The 5,544-nt window shown below is 35.0% G+C and overlaps 1 pseudogene; it reads left to right on the top strand.

Moving 5' to 3' along the window:
• Positions 1-2,403: 2,403 nt before the first annotated feature.
• LOC141567744 (small nucleolar RNA U3) lies at positions 2,404-2,504 on the top strand (annotated as a pseudogene).
• Positions 2,505-5,544: the final 3,040 nt, after the last annotated feature.

Here is a 5,544-nt window from a genome sequence, read left to right as displayed (position 1 = left end):
TGCTCTAAGATATTTTCAATAGATAAATAGTAAATGTGATTGGACAGGGTATTAGAAAGTGAATTATTTCAATGTGTTTCTCATTTTATGAATTCCAAGCAACACAATGAATATACACTTATATCAGAAATTATTTGTTTTATACAAAATGAGGTTGGCAACACTTTTTAAATATACCCCTATCTTCTTTCCTGCCTTGGGTTCTGGCTCCCAGTGTTTTAAATCAGTCCTCTATCTTTCTGGTTTACATTTATGTCTGAGTGGGTAACATTTTAAAAAGTGAATTTTCTGAAATGATTCTCAGTGTAGTCTTCTCTGTGGTAGAACTGAAACTTTCAACAAAATCCAGTTTACCCTTTACAACTAGTTGTTGGTTTATTTTATTCATCTTTCCTTTTCAATTTCTTGACCCAAAACTTGTTGCCAGAGGCACATGCTTGGTTTTGGCCTTTTGTCATAGGATTCCGTTCATTGGTCATATCACACAAATGAAAGGTTATTTGCCAGGAAATGGAAAATTTAATTAAGAGGCAACTTGAGATGGGGATTGGTTATCTCCTTCCTTTTAGGTCAACCCTTTTCACAGGCCTGTCTTTTGGAGTACTTTGGGCTCCATAACAATCAAAACAACACTTTTCTTATCAGTGATATTTGGTAAACATGACAGTAATTTTTGTTGCTTTGAAATCTATAGGCTAATACTTATCTACTAGACCTGAAAAACGTTTGAAGGAATGACCAAGTATGTGTTGCTAAAACCAGAAAAAGGGATCAGCCAAACTCTCTGTAAGTGTTCCGTGCTAACCACGGTCTGCTGTTTATTTCCATTGCTCTCTGGTTGTTCCTGGGCTGAACTTGATTTCATTTTCAAAAACCATATATTAGAAATAAATGGAAATGAAATATTGGTTCTAGAGGAGGGACTGGTTGACCTAACATTATTCTTTTAGATTTCTACCTCCACAAAGAACTGTAAAGTCATGATGGATTCTGGTAGACAAATCTTTCCATCACTACTACTTACAAATAGATAAATGTTGACGATCAGCCTGAGGAAAAATCAAGAAATAGGTGATATCAAGGGGCTTTTACATCCTGTCAGGTGAGTTCACTGTCTCTGTAATTGTTGCCAGTACCTGAGGCCAGGTTCCAGATGCTCCATTGAATGCATTGCATATACCTTCTATTAGTTTGGTGCAAAAGTAATTTCAGTTTTTGCACCTTTTTTTTAACCTTTTAAACTGCAATTGCTTTTGCACCAATCGAATAATATAGAAAAAATCCCTCCCTTGATTCACCGTGATGCCTCAGAGTCCAATAGCATGGGAAACTAACAGAGAAGTGCCAGGATTCTCTGTCTCTCAATATCCTGTATTTAGTGAGCTAAGTCTGTCCGCCATACCTGGGCTTTCCTGATCGTCAGTCACTCCCTTCTTGCTCAATCTCTCCAAAGAAGGTAACTAAGGAAAGGGTCTCCCTAGAAATCATTGTCCTGCTTGTCAATATTCGTAGCTGTTTTTCAGAAATATATCAATGGGGAAAATAGGATGGGTTTTAAGACGTTCTCAAAGGGAAATGCTGGACTCCAATTCCTTTCTGTCAAGCCTCACTGGCCACATTTGATGTAGCTAGCCTTCCAGTAGTACAATCTGTGCTCCAGATGTTTCCAGAAAAATGTAACCACTGCATTGTATAATATAGGCTGCAGGCTGGTGTGTTATAGATCAAGAAAAAACAAAACAAAACAACAAAAACACACTGTAGGAAAAGTTTTCATGAGAGAGGTAGAATTTGAACTGGGCTTTGTAAGATATTTTAGATTTTAACAGATGATGGGTGCTATTGAAGACATAGAAAACGGTTGGTTTTTAATGAAAGAAGATAATTTTATATTTTGACATTATTTTACATATTGGTAGTATTAATTTTTGTTGAAATAACCAATAAAATAATGGCAAATAAGGAGCTAGAATGCTAGTATGTGGGTCTCATAGTTTTGAATTATAATCATTCAGTGAAACAAATCAACAAATTTTAAAAACATGAAATATCAAAATGTGGTCAAATAAAATGTCACAGTATATTGGATGCTGGATTTAAACCAAAATTAGTAAACTGAGGAATTTAAGAACTCACCATGCATAAATACTCTTATCTAGATACAAACATCTCCATAGAATAATAGACTGCTCCTTTCCAGCCTTTAGAATCTCATGCAATTTCCTCTCTTGGGAAACTTTAACATTAAGAAAAAGGGATTGTAAAAAATAGAGTTTCATTTCCCCTTGACATCGTCCCTGTGTCCCTAGTGAGAATATTTCTTCCTAGAGAACAAAAACCTCTAAACCATCAGAGGCCAAAATTGTATTTCATTAGCTTTAATCATATGAGGAGTGACTCCTGAAGACTATACATTCAAGGATCATTTCTGTAGTTTGTTACTAGAGAAGTTTCTCTGAAAGTGAAGAGGAATGAGCCCTATTTCCATTTCTTAGGTTCTGGGCACATAAATTCTAGCTATGGGAGAAATAGAAGCACATATTGGTATGTTAGAAATGAGCTTCTGCCTATAGGATATAACCTGAGATACTTGGCAAGGTGTTTTAACTGAGTCTTCAGAAGCCCATTCTGCCATTCTGTCAGGCAGGAGATGGAGTGTATGGTAGGAACCGTAAATTCCATGGGCATGCGCCAACTGTTATACTTCATTTGCTCTATTTTTTTTCTTATTCAGAAGTAATACAGTAGAAAATTTCCTGACAGTGAGTAAAGCAATGGTCAAAATCATGAATGGTGGTTTTGGCAGGGTCATTATTGGCAAGGAAGGCAAATCCATCTCCAGAATAAGTGTCTATTCCAAAAAGAATAAATTGCTTCCCTTCTGTGATAGAAGTGATGGAATGTAATCAAATTGTCACCAGGTGGCTGGCTTGCTCTCTTGGGAAATTCTACCATATTGGTGGCTCAGTGTCATTGTCTGTGGGTGGCATGTTGGGGTCTCAGCAGCAGTTCCAGCCACACCATCCAGAGTGAGTTGAAGCCCATGGGGTTGACTCCATGCATGATCTCCATGCTTGCTTCCACGAACACTTGCTTCGTCAGCCCTTTTAAGCGATGAGGGAACTGGCTGGGCAGAGAGATTCACTGGCATCCATATAATGGGCCATCTTGTCCAGTTGATTATTGAGAGCCTTGTCTGCTGTGGTTGCCATTTGATGGACGTTCCACAAAACAAAAATGTCCTCCCACTCTGCATCTATTCCATGTGTCCAGCATCTCTTTGCCACCCATTCTCCAAAAGTCTTTGATTCCATCAATAGAATGCTTCCTACCAAAGGAAGTAAATTGAAATTAAACACTCATATAACCTACTGTTTTAAAAAATATATATTTTAATGCAGTAAATGAGTTTCCTCTTAGTAAAAAAAATAAAAAAATAAAAAAAAAGCAAGTGTATTGAATGAAGAGGAACCGTAATAGATATAAAATAAAAGGACATCAGTCAAGATAGGGGAATACAGAAAATTTCTTTATTCCTTGAGACAGAATTCAGGAAGTCTGTGCATAAATGAAGAACTTGAAATCTTTGCTGACACAAATACTAAAATGAAAGAGTAAGACAGAGATTCCCGTGATTAGCCATAGCAGTAAATCCACCATTTGGAAAGGAACAATAATAACTCAAGATCAGAACCAATGTTTCCAGCAATTAATTCAACTTGTCTTCGATCATTTTGCACACTTTGTATGATGCAGAAGCAAAAATTATAAAGGTTTTGCCCCAAATTAAATATTAGGATAGAGTATTTCAGTTAAACAGAGAGGATTCCTAAAACAACTCAATCAAGTTCTATGTGGGAAATAATGCTACTTAGATGGATTAATGACTAATTTACTTTAAATGAGATTTATTATTTGATCATAAATATACATTATTAAAACCTAATAAATGTAGATGGCCAAGATAACATTGCTGGAGAAATGTTGGATTTTCAATTTCCTTATATTTATGTGCGTAATACTGCAATATTAATATAGTCATAATGTGCTTTTTTACTCTCATACTAAGTGAAACTGATTTTAATAACTAAATGGCTTCTGCTAGATTATACCACTTAATGTTGATTGGCTTAACTACAGATATGGAAAGAAAGTATTTCCTGCCCTATGTTTGTGTGTCATGGAAAGATCAGAATCTGTTTTCCTTTTCTTACTTATTTGATTTGCAAGAAAAACACTACCTTTTAAAAATATGATATATTGATTTTTATACTGCTAATATTGAGTTGCATTGAATTATAAAATTTTAAAATCGAATCCTAATAAATCACTTGCTCACAAACTTCAGTTCTCTGGCTTCCCAGAGAGAAACAACAATCTTAGGTAACTGCTTGGTTTTTACCAGTGGAAAATAAATCATTTTAACCCCTCAGTGGGGTGCTCAGTAGCAGCATACTATGCCTCTTAGTCACAGACTGGGAGAAAACATTTGCAAATTATACATCTGATAAAGAATTTGATTCTATAATACATATTTTTAAAACTCTCAAAAGTGAAATAAGTCAGAGAAAGTCGAGAACCATTTGACTTCACTCATACGTGGGATATAAAACTGAAAGCAACAAACGAAGAAGACAAAGAAACAGAAATTCATAGACACAGACAACAGTTTAATGGTTACCAGAGGCTAAGGCGGGGAGGGGCAGGTAGAGGAGGGAAAGGGGGTCAAATACATTGTGATGGAAGGAGAACTGATGGTGGTGAACACACAATGCAGTATACAGATAATGTATTATAGAAATCTACACTTGCAACCTATATAATTTTACTAACCAATGTCACTCCAATAAATTTATAAAAAGCAAACAAAAACTCTCAAAACTCAAAGGAAAACAATTCAATTTTAAAATATGCAAAATTTTGAAAAGACTCTACACCATGGAAGATGTATAGATGACAAAGAAGCACTTGAAAAGATGCTCAAATCATTCGTTATTCATGCAAAGCAAATTCAAGTAAAAGGAAATACCGTTACAAACCATTAGAACGGGTAAAATGAAAAAAGATTGAACACGTCAAGTTTCGGGAAGAATGTATATAAATGGAACTTTCTTATATTGCAATTGTATAAATACTTTGGAAAACAGTTTGAAAGATTCTTGAAAATGTAAACATACACTACCATATGATCCAGTCATTCCATTTATAATATTTTATGTGCAACAGTGAATAACTGGAAACACCTCAAATATCCACCAACATATGAATGGATATTATATTATATATCTATATATATTATATAGTGATATAGAGATACATAATGCAATAATACTCAATGGTAAAAATGAATGGACTTTATATTTTTTTAATCTCAAAAAAAACTGTGCTGAATGAAAATAAAGCCAGACAAAAAGAGTATATGCTGTATGAATCATAATCTAAAAGTTTAGGAAATGCAAGTTAACGTACAGTGACAGAGGGGAGATCAGTGTTTGCCTGGGGAAGCAGGTGGGGTGCAGAGACAGAGGTTTTTTTGTTTGATGG

The sequence above is a fragment of the Rhinolophus sinicus genome, linkage group LG11 (assembly GCF_036562045.2).
Source record: "Rhinolophus sinicus isolate RSC01 linkage group LG11, ASM3656204v1, whole genome shotgun sequence".
NCBI lineage: Eukaryota > Metazoa > Chordata > Mammalia > Chiroptera > Rhinolophidae > Rhinolophus > Rhinolophus sinicus.
This window is presented reverse-complemented; position numbering and strand designations above follow the sequence as displayed.